Here is a 21,502-nt window from a genome sequence, read left to right as displayed (position 1 = left end):
ACAAATTTGTATTTCCAAGAGTAAAAGAATTGTTTAACATCCTCCTTTGGAAAAGAGCTTTAATTCTGTTCCATGCACATCTTTTCCCATCCCATACTGCTTTAATGTCAAGCTCACTAAGATGCATCAGCCAGAAAGTACCTTCCAATTTGTACCTGAACAACACTTTATTGTATTCTGACTGTATTCTCTATATGATGTTATTATTAATCTGAAATTAATAAGGCTGGATTTGAGATATGTCCCTTAATGCTGGTTGTCTCAACTTCAGAAGTGAATGAAGATGACCTTTGTATAGAAGTACCTCTTCTCTTCACCTTATAGCTATGATAATAGTCTTCTATAGCAGAAGAAGTAGGAAGAGTGGAAACCAGTGAAGAGTGCTTTTTTAAAATATTTTAAAGTTTCTTTCCTATCCCTGGAAAAAACAGAATGCCTCTTTTAAAAGTGTTTTTCCCCACTTTCAACTGGTGTTTAAATACAAAAAAGACAAACTTAGTTTAATTATCCCCTAGTGAGTTAGAATATTTACCTCAGAAGAAAGAGTTCTGAACTTAAATATCTGAACGATACTAACTGTTGTTGTTATAAGACATTAATAGAAAACCTAAATTTAGAATTAAATAGATTAACACTTAAACTGTTTGATGTGTAAGGAGTAGGCTGTCCAGCTCCAAATCACATGTTTTTATTCTGGTATTTCTCATTGGCCATCTGTTCTTTGTTGTCTGTCCCAATTCCACCATCTGTCCCAAAAATTATACTCAGCATGATGATCTCACCTATGGAACTGCAAAAAGGCAATAGCTCTGTCCATCAAAGCTAGTAAACTTCACAGAATCATTAAGGTTGGAAAAGACCTTTAAGATCATTAAGTTCAACCATCAACCCAACACCACCATGCCCACTAAACCATTCTCTTTGTCCCTAGTGCTGGAAGCAGGGAATGCAGATTAATGCCCCAGATTTTGGTTCCAATTCTGTCTCTTTTTAAGGTCATCTAGGGTTTTCACATGGGGGTAGTAAGAAAACAAAAAAAAAGAAATAAGAGAGTGAGAAAACCAGCTGATGGAATTGGCACAAGAGGCAACATTGCTTTACAGAGGACACCTGCAACTTGCAGAGAAAAATATTAGTTCTGATCAGTCAAGGGAAAAACTTCTTCTAACTTCCTTTGTTAAGCAGATGCCTTTATTAGATAAATTTTAGATAGCTCATGTTAAATGAGATGAATTCTACTCTTAGAACCTGTAAGATAAAAGTCTTCCTCCCTTAGGCTGTGGACTTGCACATGGCAAAATACTAGACAGATGCTCCACAGCTGAACTTCTCCATTCTTCCCTCACGTACAACTAGTTTATCTTCGTTCTTGTTTGACTGATCCATTCAACATACACCTGGCACCTACATGCAGACCAAGGAACATCTTGATTATGTCAGGCTGCAGGCAGGTGACGGGGTCCTGGCCCCAGGTGAAGATAACTGCAAGGCATGTGAGAAACCATGGGACACGACATGGCTGGAATTGCTGAATGTGACCGATAACAATGCATGAAGTTGAGAAAGGTTACAGGTAGCACTGTGAAGGGGGGCTGTATTTCACAGATGTTTATGAGAAACTTACTTAAGAAATTATTTGATTTCACAGATAATTGGAGGAGAATTCGAGCGTCCTTTTGGGAATACAGTCATGCAAAGCCAGCACTATCTAGGTAACCATACCAGAAACAACATATAAAGCCAGGAACACCTAGGTAATGGTATCAAGCCCACCAAATTTGGGTACAGATGCAAGCAAAAGTGGGACCAAGAGAGAAGAATTAATTAAGGTTGTCTAGTTGTGAGAGGACAGAGATGGCAAAAGGAGGAACAAGAGTAGAGAAAGGAGAGATCAAGAAAGAGGAAAAGGTATGCAAAGGTATGCAAGTGGTGTAATCAGGGCTGCCCAGGGATACCTTTTGCTCACTACAGCCTTGAGCAGGACAATAAAACAAACCTGTTTCTGACCACACCACGTGTTGAACCTGCTCCCTTGGTCAGGAGGACTGAGGACACAAGTGGTGCCTCCCTTGCCAGCAGAAAAACACCTGGGATAGATGGATGGATTGGACATCCCAGTACCACTGTGCCAGTGCATGCTCCAGGAGCGACAACATCGATCTCCTCCTAATGTTCTAGCAGACTGCACAAATCCTGGCACCCTGGACTGTCAGGATCCCTCTTTTCACTAAGTTTTTTCCTAAGGACTATGCTACTACCTTGTCAGTTTGCTCTCTCCCAAATTTATTTTGTCACTGCTTGCAATCACTAAACTGCAGAGAAACACTTGCCTAACTCTTGAGTTATAATGGTGCTTTGATATTCTCTTGTTGGTATTTAAAGTATTTGTGGATGAAGAACATGAGTCAGAAATACCTATAGCTTAATTTTGGTGTCCTGGTGAGGTCTTAAGATTGAAGGCACTTCCCTGGTGTCTTCTGGAAACAAAAAAGTTTTACTTTTTTTGCCTATCAGGGAGATGTGAAGATAGAAATGAGGTACTCCTTGGTTTCTGACTTCAGTGAGAGGAGGAGTGCAGTGCCTCAGAAGGTTATACACAGAGGGCTGTTCCTGCTGAGCAGGAATGCAGCTGGGGCTGGCCATCAGAAATGGCTGAAACATCACACCTTGGCAGGGCATTAGTACTTGAGGTCAGTAGCTCATTAGACATTTCTGTACACTTGGAAACCAGATGCGGCAGTCCCTTGTTTGAGGGTAAATGCCTCACTGAGCAGGGTGTTCCTGTTCCATGGAGGAAACAGCACCATCCGTAGTCAGGCAGTCATCCTGAAAGGGAAAAACTTGGGTTCTCTGACCTACTCAGGCTGAAGGGACTGAAACATTCATATCCCACCTCCTAGAGTGAACTGAGCATCACACACATGTTGAATATATGGAAGGAGAGTGAGCAAGAAAAGGCCTGACTTTGCAGCCGAAACGTAAGGGCTCTAAGGAAGACGAGGGCATTCTCAGCTCAACTGAAGCTTTTACATTATGTAGCTCTCGGATAGAGAACCACAAAGTCTGTACACGAGCTTTCAGCAGCCACTTAACTGGAGGAACAGGTTGCCCAGAGAGGTGGTAGATTGCCCCATCCCTGGCAACATTCGAGGTCAGGTTGGACGAGGCTCTGAGCAACCTAATCTAGTTGAAGATGTCCCTGCTCGTTGCAGGGGTGTTGGACTAGATGGCCTTTAAAGGTTCCTTCCAACCCAAAGATTCTATGATTCTAAGAACAGCACTATATGTGAGATTCAGGGTTGTCTGGGTGAATGATACATGGTCCCAGGAGGTCTAAGGGATTACGGTCCTCCGGGGATCTGGCAGATCAGTCTGATCACCCCCCGGCTGAGGCTGAGCCCATCTGCACTTGCAGAGATGCTGATGGGTGACTTCTGCCCAGGGGTAGAAGTCCAGAAGTCGGCTGGGTTTTATTTCATTGTTTTTCTACTTGTGTCCAGGTAGTTTGTAAGCATCCCCATTTGGTAAGAATAGGGTGATCCCCTTTGGTGGGTAAGTCAGAATTGATTTTGTGCTGATGCCGCCTCATTCACAAGCTTTGTTATATGGTGTGCTTAACACGTTTTGGTAATAACACTGTCACATTGTATTATTACAACTATAGGAAGACTGGTATTTCACTTGTATCATACTGTGCTAAGGAGAAAAAGAAAAAAAAAAAATATGATCTTTACAGGCCGTATTCCAGAAGCTAAGTACAGTACGCATTATTTCATGTTTCAGAGACCTTAATCCAAAAGTATGTTACTAAAAGAGACATATAGGTTCCCAAAAGTAAACCTCAGATTTATTCTTAAGGTACACATTCTGAAAATCATGTAAAATGCATCAGTTACACCCAGCAAAACAACATACTGCTTTGCATGTTGCTGCCCATAGAGGATGTGGTAGATACCTTTTTTTTTCCTTGCTCATGTGCATTTTGCACTGTTACTGATTTTGTACCCCATCCCTATCTTGTGTGGTAGAATAAACAAATTGCATGGTAAATCTTCTCTTTCAGAGATACTTATGATCACTTGTGATACGTCTGATCAGAGATACTTACGAACACTGGTCACTTTTTACTGTCTAGATCTGCTATAAAATTACAAACTGGTGGCTTAGCACTTTCCACATAGGCATAAATATTTATATTTCTTCTCATTTTAGAATATTTTTTCTCACTACTTTTGTAAGACTTATCAACTTAGGAGCTCAAAGTTACCATCTTTAAGTTGTCTTAAGAAGCTCTTAAATCTCTTTCTAGATATGACAGCTTACCAGGAAGTCTATGAACCCTCTGTGCCTCATTTAGGGTAAGTTTTCTCCACTTATATGATATTCCTCCTACCATTGTGAACCATGTCAGCCAGAAGAAAATTAGAAGCTCTTATATTTCCATTCATATTAAGAGATTCTTTTAAATGGTATGTCTCTGAAAATGTACTTATCTTGGAAATTCATTACTGCAGCAAGACTTGTAACATAAAAAATTACCTACTCCTAAATTAACATCTCATACCTTTCCACACATCTACTGAACAACCTCTGTGTTTTCTAGTAGGAATTAATGTGTGTTTGCTCCTTTTTTATCTGCACAAAGAAGACCTTTCTTTTATGATTTTGCTTACTCATCTGTATGATAATTCAAAATGTATTATAAGTGCTTAAAAAAGTTTAAATAATGTTTAATCAATTTGCAAAGTTATTTTTTCACAGAAGCAATGTTAGAGCTTCACAAAAATGTTATACATTTTTCCCACCAGAAAGTTCAACACCATTGTTTATTTGTCTGTGTGTTTACATGTATTTTTTTCATTTTTACATTTTATTTACAAGCAATGATTTTACTCATGCTTTTATTCTCCACTAATGAGAATTTGGTTTTCTTAAACAAACCAAGCTTACAGTGCAGCCAGGGTTTCACATGCAAATATATCATTAAAAATTCATTTTTGTGTTTATAAATGTTAAATTAGCTGAAAAATATGTCAAGCAGCTGAAAGACAATGAACTTATCTTCAGAGAGTTCATTAGACATTCCAAAACATTTGGAATGAAATTACTAAAACTCAGTTAATATATTTCCACTGGCTGCGTTTCCACTCTTTCCATTTGCTTACATAGCAGAGAAGAGGGGGGAAACAAGTGAGAAGGCCAAGGTTATGATAGAAAATGTCACTGCACACCTCGGAACTGCAGTTTTTCTGCATGTGCAAACTAGTGATTGTTAAAGTACTTACAGATCTGCTTGTCAAAAGTGCTAAATACAGGGGAAGCTATAATGTTTAAGTATTCAAAACCCTTTTCGTTTAGCTGTATGAGGCAACCAGTACAAAAGTTGTCTGCTAGAATCTTGTAGAGACCTGCAGAAATTATTTTTAAGTGGGCAAAGTGCATTTGAACTTCACATATGCAAAGTAGAAGGGCCCTAAATGATTTCAAGCAACTGTTCTGTAACTAAGAATATGTGTCAGACGGGTAAAAAAATATGCTAAATACCTAAATAAGTCTTCCTGGGACCGGAGACCTAGAAGGCTTTGTAAAGAGGAAGGCTTTAGTCATAGCAAAACATTGTCCCCACCATGTTTTATTAGGGCATAGTGTACAGGGAAAGGTGCTGCAAGACAAATGGGTTCTAAGGAACTGGATCTCACAGGTGTTTCAACCTACATTGCCATTGGTGTGTGTGTCATATAAACATTTTTTAAATATACACATAAATAATGTTTCTGTTCAAAGTAGTTTTGATAGGATGAGACTGAAGTCTTCAAGGTTGCTTGCAAGCCTCAGGAAGTGTGGAGGACCTGCATGGACTTTGCTAGACTGGATGGACGCAGAACAGTACAGAGGTGCCAGGTGTGTAAACAGGAAGGCAGCAGCAGGCAAAACTTTCCAGAGCTTATTCTCTCCTTTTTTGACTGAGCCCAGGCAGGTAATTGGGAAGTGTGGGAAAGGAGAGACACCATAAGCTCAGACTTTGCATATCTGGGCAGAGGCTGGTAATGGTATGGACAGGCTGGTGATTTTATTTTTCTCCTTGAGCTGGAAAGCAGTGTTAGCAAGAAGGAAGAAAGGTGCCTGAATTTTACAGCTAAGTCAGGAAATAAAAAAAATCCCTAGATTCAAAGAGGAAAGAAATTACTTATTGGAAAAATAAAATGAATGTGCTGGTGGTGCATAGGGATGGGATGGATTTTTCTGCCTTCAGTGTTCTCATTCCATAGTCAATCGACTGTGACATCCCTCCAGAAAGAAATTAATTTTATTTTAGACCTATGTTTTCAAAGGGGATCAATCATGTTGTGATGTATTTATCCATTTGTGATGATTATAGAAAGAATCCAGATAAGTAACTTATCCAAATGTCATTTTTTCGATAGTCGACATTCATAGAGGTGAGTCCGGCCCTTGATGAGACAATGAGGGGAGAAGATGTACATGATAAGTCTTTTGGAGGCTGGATCAATTTTCAGACTTACTTTTGAAGCAAAGCATTACTTCTAGTGGCTGCAGAGGTGTTTTATAGAGGAAGTCTGCTTGCTTTGCTGCTCAGATATAGAAAGTGGGTCACCTTTTAGGACCATAGACCAGGAAGAATCTGTCTTTCAATGCTCAAATAAAAAAAAAAACAAAACACACACACACAAAAAATTTTTATTTTCCATATCCACTAATCAAAATAGAGATATAAAATAATACCTTTTTGAGATTAAGGAGGAAGCAGAATGAGAATGATTGCAAACTATGCAATTTTATGGCTGATGCATGCAGTTCATTTCAGATGTAGTTTTCTCTGTCATCTTTATCTAGTATTTGGGAAAAAAACAAACCCCCCATAATATGTGTTCATAAATGGCATATTTATTTAATACATCTAGTGATTTGAGCTTTCTGACAGAGAACTATAAAACTGACAGTGGCAAAAGCTCTCAAAAAAATTCCTAAAGGAAAGTGAATGCTAGAATTAGCAAAAAAATGTATTTATTTTAATTCTATTTTAAGAGTTATGAAGTTTAAAAAACAAAAAAAAAATTAAAAGCTATTTAGCAAATAAGTACTTGACTCATCACTGGCATGACTTCAAGGTACAACAGACTTTTGGTGAAAACAGCTCAGGATTCAGTAAAGAAACAGCTTTTTGGTAGGTATAGTGCTTGTGAGCAGGGCAGAGCAACTTCTTGATCTTATGGAAGGAGATTCCTCCTTTTTTCAATCAAATTGCAAAAGCAAGCAGAATTTAAATTTAACAATGATATTGTCTGAAGCACAGGGATGACAGAATGAAGACCTCTTTGCTGGAATAGAAAGTGGCTTTTAATTGCATTTTTTCTGTTTTTTTTAGCAACATTGTTCATTTTTTCCCCACACTGCACCTAGAGAGAAGAGAAATCCAGTAGATAATTGGTATATTTCAAAGAGTGTACTGAATTTGATTGATAATGGGCACAATGTGAAGAATTATTAAAGTGATGGTCTGTTGGCATGTGTGGGAACAGAGTAAATGGTCCTTAACAATTTGAAAACAAAGAGCTAGAAGGAAAGGAGAAATGACTGGAGTGTAACTTTTCACTGCGAGTTTACTACAGCAGTCCTTAATCGTTAATGCAAAACAGCAAAACCTGGAGGTTTTGAGTTAATGCTGGTACATTCTGTTGAAGACCTCTTACATGCGATGCAACGCTGCCTTCCTGGAGACAGGTTTCTCCGGTTGTCCTCACATTACTGTGCTTCACAACTTCGATTTTGGAACTCTGGAGCTATTCACATTTGAGAGGACGCTGAACAGCTGTCTTCAAAATGTTTTGTGGAAATATAAAGCTGCAATGTAAAGATGTGCAGTATCTTGACATGAATGCTGTAAGCCTATCTTTCTCCAAAATTTTGGACTTCATATAACAGTACTATTGGTCACTTTTCTTATTTTTAACACACTGACTGTGAACAGTTTTTCCCAGTATTTGCCCAGCCCTGACTTTTACAGTGAGAGGGATCTGTGCTACCCAATAAAGAAGACGGGGAGTAAACCACACAAAAAACACTGGGTTGGTTATGTTAGTGACTACAGTGGATGTCATGGCTTGAGCAAATAGCTCTAGTCACAGACACAAACAATTTAGCATGCAAGTATAATGCTCAGCCTTCACTGGGAAGGGAAAATTAAAGGACGGTAAATTCAGTGAATAAATACAGGCATTGATATGTAATCTTGTTAACTGCAGGCAAAATATGACCGCCAGACAATAATGGCATGACACTAGGGGGATTTTGTTCAAATTTAATCTTATTGCATTCATTCTTAGCTAATTTGATATACAGTGTTCTTGTCTGAGTAATCAGAAGTATTTTGGAACTTGCATTGTTCCTTTCTTATCAAAGAACTGATTTTGTGAAAAGCCACAGCTTGCCAAGTGACTGGTATCTGGTTGTTTCTTTCTTTGAATTTAGGCAAGAAAAATGAACAAAAATTTCTCAAGTATCTCAAGATACTTACATTTCAAGGAGATTAAATGCTCTCATCTAATAAATTATGAACTGCAATTTGGCTATGGTTAAATGATAAATTACTTTCTTCTGGCTACAACTTAGATGCTGAAAATAAATTTTCTTCACTATTAACATAAAAATATAATAAATCATAGCATGGATCCTTCAGAAATCCTTTTAAATATCATTAAGTTTTATTTAGACAGTCCCCTGTATCATTAATAATATCACTATCAGAAACTTATGTCTTAAAAAGCTGATCACATATTAGTTCTGAGCTCATTTAGTTCCCGCAGAGTAAATTCTTGGCACCATTTGGCTTCCCTTTGTATCACCTGAGTTGTATGGCGTGAGTCTGCTGCCTTAAAAATTTCCCTCATGATGCCTTTGGATCACTGGAGGGTTGTGGATGGAACCATATGGGATCAGGGAGCCATAAATGGATTTTTGAAGATGTCTCTGTTTTTCTACCTCAAGCATATCTCGTGAAGGAAAGAAAAGTATTTTTCCCAGTATTTGATCTGTTGTTAGACCATAATTTTTTTCTCTTTTCATATAAAGCAGAATGAATGCACCTGGAGATTTAAAAACAGGCTGGATTTCAGCCTTTTTGTTCCTTGCAGAAAATGCAAGGAATTTTGATATGTTTGGAGAAAGTTCAAAGTTTAAATGGTATCTCCTGATTTAAGATTGCCTTAAAAGACAGTAGCAGGCTACATATAAAGTTCTTAAATGTATCTTATTAATTGCAGAAGCAGCCTGTAAAAGGTGAGCCCTCTGCTTTGGAAATCTCCCTTCTAATCTCCTGAGAGCCCTTAAAGAATTCTAATCTTTACTTAATCAGTTTGCTTTTTCTAGACTTAAAATAATTCCTTTTGCTCTGCTACTTATGTACATGTCTGAAACCAGGTACTGCTGATATTTCGTGTCTGATCAGAAAACGATCATCACAGGCACTCCTGATGCAGAAGTAAAGGTTTTGCCCTTAATTTTCCTGCAAAGTGGAAAATATTTTTCATGTCTGCAGTAGTGCTGAATGCGGTGGTGGGGAATAAAGTGGTCCTTCAGTTTTGCTGCATAACTCATCTTCAGCAGTTTGAGGAACCACAGTGAGGCATCCATCACAATGACACTTCAGTTAGTTGGAACAATTTATTCCACTCCCACATTTTGTGTTTTCAGAGGAATATAACATAAAAACTGAAAACAGCTGGGAAATTTGCTAAGTGACATCTTCACCCCACCCATCCCCCAGTATGTATTTAATTAGACAACGAGGAGTTTCAAAGCAATTAGAAGAAACCCTGAGAAGCAAGCCCAGGCCCTTAGTGCCCCGAAATCAGCAGGTTTTGTTAAGTTTGATCAAACCCACTTACTGTTACATTGCAGCACACATGCAGAACAGATCAAGCTTGCTACTGACACTTTGATTGCACTTGGTAGGATTTATGTTTAGGAAAAGCCTCAGCCAGTGTTTTGGCATCTTATCTGTAGGGCCCTGCTGAAATAAATCCTGTGAAATGTAATCAAATGTTAATAGAAAATCCTTTGTGGGAGACATCTCCAATAGCGAGTTTTTCTCTCTACCCCCTTCCCACTCCAAAAGGCTGTTTATCTACACAGACAGATCTATACCTGCCACTTGTAGCTGCACTGTAGGAGACAAAGAGTGACATTAAGAGAACAGAGCTGTGTAGACTTCGCCTAGACCCATGCCAATCTCTGCTGTGAATCTCTTTAAACCTTCTGGCAAGGCCAAGGCTGAGTCTTAAAGTGTCTCCCAAGGATGTACCCCAGGAGAAAACCTCTCCACCAGGAGAGAAGAAATACAGAAAATACACTCCAATATGTTGGAAAGACTTTGGACAGGATCAGTCACTGACAAGGTTGTTTTCTTCACCTGTCCCCAAGTACGTAGGTATTGACGAACACAGAACACGTTTTGGCTACAGTTGGGTATATCCTTGATCCTGTTTGTTTTTCTCATAACCTGTACTTAAAGTAATTAAGTTTCTTATGTGATGCTGTATGTTAAGTGGCACAGAATGGTGGGCCCATGCCAGGTGCATTGGGAACAGGGCCCAAATGGAAATTAAGGGGAGCTTAACAGTATCTCAGCCTTGTGCTGGTCACTAGCTTCAGCCTGAGAAACCTTCAGACACCTCCAGTCTATGTTTGGCTGCCTGCAGCCACGGCAAGATGTCCCAGCCCACAGGGAGCAGGAAGGTCCTCAAGCCATACGCTTCCTCTGGCCGTACTACATGATGTAGCAAGAGGTAACAGTACGTAACTGGTGACCTGCTCGGTGGAGAAACTGGCAATAAAGGTGCGTCATGGTGCCAAAAGAGCCACTGCCTAAAGGACAGTCTGGGCAAAGGGGCTACAGCATGCAGTGGGGTGTCCTGTTTTCCACCACAGTTCAGGTTTCAAGTGCTTTTTCTCCAGCTCCAGAGACAGGTCCCAGCTCTAGGTTGGCCAGGTACACTTGGAAGAGAAAGAGTCCTTCGTGCCCATCCCTTTCTCCCACGTGGAGGTGCTGGCTGCAGCTCAGGCTTAAGCTCCTGGCTCTTTGCAGGAGAAGGAAGAGATGTTTACGGGGAAGGCTCCTGTCGGCTCTCAGGGAAGGGTGGTAGGCCAAGTGTCAGAAGGCCAATTCAGCCAGAAAGCTGCCAGATGGATCTTGGCGAGAATGGGAACTTGGCAACAGGACTATTGCATAGGTGCAAATCTGACTTGCTGTATTACTGGATGTCCATATAGCATAAAGGAAATAGTACCTTCTGGTTAACAAAGGGTACTTTTTACCTTTTTTTCCCACCCATTACACTCTTGTTTTCAGTGTTATTTTTTCTTTTTAGTAATCTCCCCATGCAAAAATATTTTCTTATACTGAATTTTGCAGATAGAAGTTCATTGTGATAGACAGATTGAAATGAAATGGATAAGGCACATAGTCTGGAAATTCCTGGCAAACTGAGATCCCTGTTACAATTAAAAAATCCAGCTTTTGAATGTAAACAAGAAGGTTTAGACATGTTATAAATTTTTCACTATTTTTCTTAAATTTATAGCAAATTACTTCATCGCTGTAAACTGCTGGTAACAACCAAACAGTCAGTCAATGAACACTGTAGTTATTTCTGCATTTCCAAAGCAGAAAATTAAAAATTAAGTGTTTTATTCACTTCCAGGTGGAGGAATTTAAGCTATCTTTGCCCCATATCTCAGATTTAGTCGCATATAGACTAACCCTCTGCTCAGCTCACACAGGGTGTGAGCACTGCCTGGCCTTTCCATGGTGACATGACACTGAAATATTATTAGGTAATTAGATTGTTTTTCCCTGGTAGCAAGCAGCTCCCATTTGTTTTAAAGACATATGCCTTTTTTGTGCTGATGGAGAGGTTAGCAATGTTTGCGTAGATATCTGAGAAAAACACAAAGGGAAAAGAACTTAAAATTTACATCTCGGTACACATTTTTATTCTTTATGTAATTTGGACTAAGCTGAGATCTTCTGCTCACAGGAGGCCTGGTACTGGGAATAGCAGGACTATTATTATAGGCAGAATTCAAACACATTGCCAGAACCTGTGGGAAAGTTTGTCCATTTTCGTCCTGGTTCTACTGGATAGCAAAACGTTCCTCGAGTAGTTAGTATGCTGGCCCGGGCCTGAAAAAGCAACTGAAACCTTCTGTTTTGTTTATCTTTTATACCAAAGACTGACAAGAAGATTAATAAGACAGTTTACCTGCAGGAGGCATTTACCCCTTCGGTTACAGACTGGTGGAGGTTACCAGCCTGGTTTCAAGTAAGGGACGCGGGAGGAGCATGCTGTATCTAATGGGTGCATAACAACCTACGTAACATCCTTCTTTCAGGGTTGAATCCTCTGCAGCATGTTTCTCCTTTCCAGAAAAAAACGTCTGTTGCATTTGCATTAACTGGAGTTTACCTGTCATTTTGTAAGATGTTAACTTCAGGACTATGACATATAAGCGTAAGGGTTACTATCATCTTTCAAGAATGTGCAACCCTTTTTTTTTCCTGCATGATGAACAACATATCATCAATTCTGACTTGAGAATGACTTTTTTCTTAAAATGCTAGTCTTCAATTCTGTAGATTGAAAGAATGATTAAATTAAAGAGCAATTAAACGTTATCTCTTCATCCTTGCACTGTTCATTTTTTCATTCAAAAAATGTCAAGGATGCTAGAGTAACTTTAAGTAGTACCTATTTTGGTAACCAAAAGCCTGACTAACATCTGTTTCTTTGTTTCTGACTTCTCAAGACTTATCAAATTGTGACTAGGGGAAAAGACCAAATTTTCACTTTTTTAGGGAAAGAAGAGAGGTCATTGGGTTACAAAATGTTTTATACTTTTAAAAATATATGCTTTTATATATATACAAATATACATTCTTTTAAACCAAAAGATAGAAAAAGAGATTTAAGGTTTATATTAAATAAAAATTAAAAATCTGCATACTAGTTGTCAGAAATGTTTTCTTCTCTTAGAATCATAGAATAGTTTGGGTTGGAAGGGACTTTCAAAGGTCATCTAGTTGAATACCCCTGCAATGAGCAGGGACATCTTCAACTACATCAGGTTGCTCAGAGCCCCGTCCAACCTGACCTTGAATGTTGCCCAGGATGGGGCATCTACCACCTCTCTGGGCAACTTGTGCCAGGGTTTCACCACTCTCAGTGGAAAATTTTTTTTCCTTAGATCCAGTCTAAATCTGCCCTCTTTTAATTTAAAACCACTACCCCTTGTCCTATCACAACAGGCCCTGCTAAAAAGTCTGTCCTCATCTTTCTTAGAGGCCCCCTTGAAGTACTGGAAGACTGCAATAAGGTCTCCCCAGAGCCTTCTCTTCTCCAGGCTCAACAACCCCAACTCTCTCAGCCTGTCCTCACAGGAGAGGTGTTCTGTCCCTCTGATCATTTTTGTGGCCTCCTCTGGACCCATTCCAACAGGTCCATGTCTTCCCTGTGCTGAGGGCTCCAGAGCTGGACGCAGGACTCCAGGTGGGGTCTCAGCAGAGCAGAGCAGAGGGGCAGAATCACCTCCCCTGACCTGCTGGCCACGCTGCTTTGGATGCAGCCCAGGAAATTATCCATTTGCAATATTTTTTCTGCCTTTATAAACTTCTACTTTCCACTTCATAATCTTTCACAACTGAGCCCACCTCAGAAGCAGATGGGAATAGTGACTCTAGGGATTCAGAGCCCAGAGCTAGGGGTGTTACAGCAATCTCTAGGCTAGAATTGGAATGAGACAAAATTAATCTTCAGTCAGTCTTTATCATTACCTCTGAAATGCTGAATTTTTCTAGTCTACCACCTTGTTTTCCTCAAACTCAAGGTCTTTTCAGGCATGTGAGAAAAACAGCGTTGATAAACACTTATGTTTTTGTTCAATTTTCCTCTACTTTTGACAGTATAAAGGAACCTCTCCAGTAATTTCCACATAGAGAGAAGGATTTTTGTGTGACATACACTCTTTGAAATGCAGCATTATAAAATTAAGGTGCAGTATGTTGAGCAGTTCACAAAAGAGAATTCTTATCCAGTGAGAAATTATTTTATTTCCTCATTTATTTAATCCTGAGTTAAAGCAAACCAAATGTCTTAAAGTCTTTGAGAAATGAAGATTTGGGAAACATTAAAATGTTTTGACAGCATTTTATGATTATGTTGACATACCATAATATAAAATTATCAGCTATAGTAAATACTCATTTTACTATGTGATGTCAAAATGAATGTCATAAAACCAACTAATGAAATAGAAAAAAAAAGTTTTATCTGTATTTAAACAAAATATTTTGATGTTGTCAAACTGTAAAAAAAAAAAGTAGAAAAGATTTTGACACTTGCAGAAAAATGCCTTAAAAATTAACGCATTCCCTTCACATGTTTTTATTTTGACAGGAATTGAATTTGCTGGTCTAAAACTCATCTGTCAAAATGTTTTCACCCTGAGTGATACCATATTTGTAGCCAAACTTCTGTGTCAGGTTGAGCTTCTACACTGAGTAGCACTGTGCCTCACCATCTCACCTATCAGGGAAGGTTTGATCTGGAGCCAGCCTGAGCCAAGAGTCACATTTTTGTCAAATCAGCCAGCGCGCATGACACAGTTTTTTGTGCTAGCGTGAGGATGTTGGAGGGCAGAGAATATTTAATCTTGTTTAAAGCCTGTCAGGACAACGTTATTGCTACAGGATGTTTTTTGACACAGTTCAGCCCTGTGAATTTGTGTTTTGGTAGGACCTCTCATCACTTTGCATCTTGAAGTGATTGTGTTTCTGATCTGGTACTAATAGCCACAGAAAGGGATCTTGTGGAGAAGTGGCCAACGGCCAGTGCAAGCTGACATTCATTATGACAGGGAGAAGATATGCGGCCATGGCTAACATTGAAACGTCTCTTGGAAAAACAGCACTTGAACAGATTTTGTATGGAATAGAAATTTTAAACGGTTTATATGCTGTGGTTTAATAGACCAGTTTTTCCTGGAACCAGTTAGTTTTGTTGCCTGAGATTTGAAAGACCAGAAAGAAAGAGGTTAACGTTGTTTCCCGTAAGAAGAAAAAATGTCTAGTTCCCTACCTGAGTGGTCAGAAGAGAGTGGGGCTGTGCATGGCTTTCCACATACCCTCCCGCAGTTCCCAGTATGCCTGCCTTTGGGGTCTCCTAAGGTCTCCTAAAGCTGCCAGCTAGACTTAGAGCCCATTCCCTTTGCTGGTGGCTGGGGAAAGGGACTGTAATTCATACTACACAATCATCTGCCCGAAGCCCTGAACTGCAGAATGGGATACCCTGGAAGGTGGGCTAACGAGAGGCAACAAACAGGAGGGAATAACCATTCCCATTTTTATTTTATGTTTAGCACACACAAGTGCATTTGAGTCAGTTCATCTTGGCCAAGGCTTTAGCTAAACTCTTCTTTCAAGACTGCATGGAAAATCATGAGTGTGATTATTTTTTTTGCCATCGTTGCATGCTTCAGGAGAATTTCAGTGATTCGTAAAGAAATTAGGGGTTGCAGATGAGGGTGATTCAATGTTAAGTACTTTTTAACTCTTTTAGTTATATTTGAACTACAGAGAAAAGGAGGAGAGAGTGAAGCAAGGGTCCTAAGCCAAACATTTGTTGCCAGTATCTATACTGTGTTAGTTCTGGAGCCCCATTCTTAAAAGGTATGGTAGAAGAACAGCCTGTTAAACACATGGGCCCTGCTCAGTATGGTACACAGCCAGCTGGTTAAAGAGACAAGACATTTGGGGCAGAAAGAAAACCTAACATGAAGATGCCAGGTTCACGGGGTGTTGCCTTTTAACTTTTGTGCTGTACTTTTTTTCCTTACTAAATAGCCAGGCTCTCGGCAACTTTGTCACCCAAATAAATGATATGTTTGGGAAAGAGCTGTTACACCCTCACACCTGTATCCCAATCAGCTCGGAGCACTCTGGCTTTGATTTTTCTTTTGTACAGAACTTTTTTCACCTTTTCTGAAGTAACTCCTAATTTATGTTGCTATAAGTAAGATTATGCCCAGAAGGCATGGCATATGTTCTTTCTCATACTCTCATATTTTATGGTTAACAAAAACTTTTGGCAAAACTTCATTTAAAGACTCGCCAATTTTGCTGTAGATAAACAGATACAGTTTTCCCGCATAAAATACCTGAAGAATACAGCAACTGCTGGAGTCACATTATTTGTTTTCCAGAGTCACTTGATACTTTTTAAGGGCAATCATTATGATGAATTTGTTCCACTTGAAAATACATAAATAAACCTCTTGTTCTGTTTTGGTTAATTCTCCTTTAGTGAATTCTGGTTTTCATTTTAGTTTTATGGATATGCACGTGTCTCAGCATTTCTTGACATTTCCCCCTGTCTGATCCTATAATTCTCTTCTCCTAATGATGGTACATGCTTGTGCAAATTCTGCATTGCCTGCAAAGATTTTGCAAGTGATTATATCATGCTCAGTCATGCTTGGAAGGTCCTTGGGGTGATACAAAACCTTTCAGGGATGGAAGAGGACCTTGCAGTATGCTGTTCTCTTTGTGTACTATAAAATTGATCTATACAGGAAGAAGGATTTAGGTGCTTTGTCCTACTCTTCTTTCACTCACTTTGGTATACTTCGTTCCTGAAGGTCTAGTAATGAGGAGGACATTCATACTGGGCAGCAGTTCCTGTAACCAGGACAGATTCAGGTGAGGGACCCAAACTTCTTGTTCTTTCCCAGCCAAAGAATGTGCCTAGGACAAACGTGGTTCCAGCCTTGCCTATAGTTTACTCACGGACTCCATCCTGAGGAATCACCTCCGCTTTGTTTGAATACAGTTGGTTCTGCTATGGGTTTCGGTATAATCATGGGCAGATGTGCCTGGTGACCTGAGGCGTTACTTGGCAGAAGGCTGCTGCTTTACAAACTTGCAAAGGAAAGGAGGGAGCTTTCTCTCTGTTCTCTGGGATGTTGTACTTTGGGATAGGTCTGTGTACTTGTGTTAGTACTTGTGTTCAGTGGGAAGATGGCCTCCTCCAGGGCAAGTGTTTCAGAGCTGCCAAGTAAGAATAGAGGGAGAATAGGCTGCCCTGTTGACACTGAGATTGGTTCTGCGGTTTCAGTTCACTAGCTCAGGGGCAGCTTACCTTCAGCATTGTGGTGACTGAAACCCTGCTCTGCCTTTTGGTAAGGAAAGACCACAAGAGAGTCTATCAGATGCATCTACGCAACTTTTCTGACTTATTTTGGCAGTAAAAGTAGTTATTGTTGTCATTTTACCTGGCAGATCTTACATCACTCCAAAGGGACATGGGAGGAACACAACCACTACCAAGGTAGCAAAAAGGCATAAAAGCTCTTGGCATTACCTTTCTGTAAAAAGGTAATGATGTATTCTGGGCAAGGTACACTGCACACTGGACCACTGATGTTATTAACTTCCATGCTTTCTTCTCAATAGCTTCAACATAGTCTGGATTTGATATATAAGTAAAACGGTAACTTTCTCGCCTGCCAAAAATCAGTCTTAGCTAAGATTTTGAAAGTGAGCCTTTGGCCTTTCTGGCTCACATCTCAGTGTTTGTAAATGGATAGTAACTGGAAGTAACACAACTCTCCTAAAGGGATGTGAGAAGTGAGAGTCCTGTTTAGACTCCCAGAGCATATTGTCTCCCAACATCAACAGGATTAAAACAATAGTAAAATCTTCAGCAACTAAAGCAAATCTCTTATATCTTCAATGTAAACAGAAAATGTAATCACTTATCTGACCATAATGGTGGTGTTTAAAGCCTAAAAGCAGCTCTCAAGGCAATACCACAAGTTAACACAATATATGTGTAGTATATGTTATTGCTGCACCTCCCAAGCTGGGTCAGTGGATTATTTACTGTATATACAGTGATGAAGATAATACTATGGATAATAATGTGCCAGACTTCCTAACACCAGGATATGAGATTATTTTCCCAAAGAACTGCAGCTTATATAACACTTTTTCTACTGATACAGTGGTTGTTTTTTTTGTGGTTTGTTGCTGTCATTGAGCTAACCGAGTAGTTAATTTCATAAATCAGATGGAAAACCAGTGGGAAATGGAGGTTAAAGCCCAGAAGGAAGAATCTACAAGGAATAGATACCCATATTTCCATAGTTAGCTGACAGTGTGCAGGTTGGGTTTTATATTGTTTCTGGATTAACCATTCACACCTACTGAAGGGGAATGATTTTTTTTCAGTCTGAATCAAGTCCTGAAGAAGTATAAGTTTTACCTTTCTGTGCACATAATCAAAAATTTACACCCAGTGTTAATAAAGGCTCCCAGTACTTTACTTTCTAAAGCCCCATTTCAAGCAATAACTGTTCATTTTTGCTAGTGGTCACTGGGTTGCCCTATAATTAAAATCATTAGGAGAGTCTGCCTAGGCAACAGGGCCTTTAGCAGTCCCTGAATCACAACTTCTGCATGTGTTTGTTAAAGCTGTGTGTGAGACTGACTGGACAGCATGGCCCTGATTCCAATTTTGTGAAAAGAGTAACAAAATTCATATTTGATGTTAGTGGGAGGAAGCTCATCTCTCATGCTGGGAACACGTGAACAAACCACATTATCACAGTAGAAGTATAGCTGGAACCAGTGGAAATGGAGATGAGAAGCAACTGTAATGAAAAGCAATTGCTTACATGTGTGTTTATGTTGTTTGTATGCTTATACAAATGAGAGGACATATTTTGTCATATATTTTCAGCCTTTGCCAGCTGGTTTTGCCTTAGTTAACTCAATCTGGTCTTTGCTTTTTAAAATGGGTTTGCTCAAGAGAGTCCTAAACAATTGGGGCATCGTGGTGCCATAGCTATGGTGCTGAGCTGGAAGTCAGGGCAGTACTGCCCGAGCCTAACCAAATGAATATCTGAAAATACCATGTTGTACCTGAAAATTCTGTTTTCTAAAGGGCTTTGGTGAGAAATGTTTTGCAAGCTCTCAATGTTTGTTGAATAAACTGTTTGTAGCAGCTTCTTTTTTTGCGCAGAAAATAGAAACTGATAGCAGGAATTTGAAGGACAGACGTGTCTTTTCAGGTTTACTTTCACTGTAATTTCTTTTCAACTGAGTTGGCCTTTTAAACTGTATACAAGTACTCAGTAGGAGAAGAGCCACTGCAGGACTGATGCCAACAGTTTTCAGCTATGCAGTTAAATCAAAGTAGCATTGGGAAGTCTGCGATTGATAGATTCTGGTCTGAACTGTATTTAACAACCCCTGAAAAAAAAGCAGACTCATCTGTCACTGGCTTGTAAATGATAGTCTTTCCCAAATCCCAGTGCAGAAAAATAAAATAGGTCCCCAAGGGACTTCAGAAAAAGATTAGGATAGTGACCAAAGATTAGGATAGTGACTCCGTTGCCTGGGACAAAACAACAAACCACTGGGCAATCTTAAAGGGAGACTTGGGAGAATAATCTTTTGGTAGCCTGTGGCACAAAAAATGGGGAAAAGAAGTAATTCTCTCCTCCTGAAGACAAATCAACCTCGGAAATATATGAGAGTCTGTTAGCAAGACTATAAAAATTTCTATAAAAAACATGTATGATGGGGAATGAATGATTGTTTAAAGGAACTGTCTAAGTTTACAAATTGATGCATCTGATTATAACACAGATGGAAAAAATCTCAGTTTCTTTCTTTTTTTTTATAATGAAAAATCACTTCAGGGAATAGAGACATGGAAAACAGATCAGCTCAAAGGATAGAGATGATCTTTTTGGAAATTCTGCTGCTGCCAAATGAGAAAGAAGAAAGAGAAGATTGAGACCATGCTGAGAGGTGGTACTTTTTATTTGGAGAAGGAAGCTCTGATTACTCATGATGTTACAGTGCCAGCTGGTTATGTTAAATGATTATCGACCTCCGTGACGTAACATTTGGCAGGATTAATTAAGTTGCCTCTGAGCTATTTGGGAGATAGGCAGGAGAGTCTTCACTGAACCTAAATCTTGATATGGAATTTTGATTTATAAAACATGAAAAATAGAAGAGATTAACAGTAGTAACTTTAAAATATGAGTTGTTACATAAAAAAATTGGAAGGAAACAAGATAATTTATAAATGGCAGGGAAATGTGTGGTAGCAGTCTTACCAATTGGTGTACCTATCCTTTTGAGAGGATCATCCAAGTGATATCTCTGCAAGAAACAGACATGCAATAAGAAATGTCAAAAGGGAAAACAGTAGAAAATTATTTTCCCTCATGAAGATTAAACCCATGTTTTTTATTTTTTTTCAATTTATAACAGGTTTTCATAGTATTTCCCCACATACAAAATAAAATATTCATTTTCTTCTAAAAACCTAATCTTTTCCCACTGAAAATACCAGTCTCACAGACATGCGTTTTTCCACGAGTTTTGTTCTCATTTGAAAATATTGTTCATGGATGAAGATGATGTATTATGCCAAAGAACAATTATCAGGCATGAGCGTGAGTAAATATAAATCTAAATAAATATTTATAAAAAAATTAAAAGTTATTTTATTTTTTTATGTTCTCTGTCATCTCTTTTCATTTCTTCTTTCCTTCGCTCCTTTGGCTGATACTGCCATATATGTCCTTCAAACCCTATTGCATGCACTCTGTCACTGGTTCCACCTCTCCTGTAATAAATCCCAAACACTGGCAGGCAGCAAACCCCTTCAGTCTGTAGGCTAGTCCAGAGTCTCCCCAGCTCCTGATGCTGGCTGTCCCTGTCCGGGACCACGGGTCTGAGGCTGAGGCTGGGGACAGCCCTGGGAGCAGCTGGGTCAGGGGTTTCATTTCCCAGGCTGGGTTATTTGGCTTCCCCTGCCTGCTGCTGTGCTTCAGGGCTCTTTCACATTTGTGTGTAGAGGTGAGCTCTTTATCACACAACCTAACTAACATATGTATGACAATATGCTGCAGTGAGCATACAGCAAACTGAAAAGTTAAAACAGTAACAGTGAAACAGAACTTTTTTAATTTATCGGAATATTTTATTCCACAAAGACATAGTACTCAGTGTTGCTGATTAGCTCTGGACTAAGCTGGTTTTCTATTTTCTCCAGCACAAATACTGTGTTCCTCATCGTAATCTGGTTCTTTTGAAAAAAGAAAGAACTGAAAGAAAAAAAAAGCAACAGAAGAACCATAGATAAACAATTAGAAATTGATTTCTAGCAGGTTCTTGGTGTTTACTTAATATATATAGTGAAATTAGTTGAGGGGGCCTAGAGAAATTTAGAACATAGTAGTTACAAATGGAAATTTGAAAACTAATATTTTTGGCGAAAAGAAATTAAATCTGGTCAATCATCACTAAGAAGATATTTAGAAAGTAGCCTAAATGACTAAAGAAAGCTCTAAGGATTACTTGGAAATCTTTATTTTGAGTTTATTGAAAGGGGTCAAATAAAAGGAAAGA

This window comes from Phaethon aethereus, assembly GCF_964289735.1.
Source record: "Phaethon aethereus genome assembly, chromosome: 3".
Lineage (NCBI taxonomy): Eukaryota > Metazoa > Chordata > Aves > Phaethontiformes > Phaethontidae > Phaethon > Phaethon aethereus.
Note: the sequence above shows the minus strand (reverse complement) of the source record.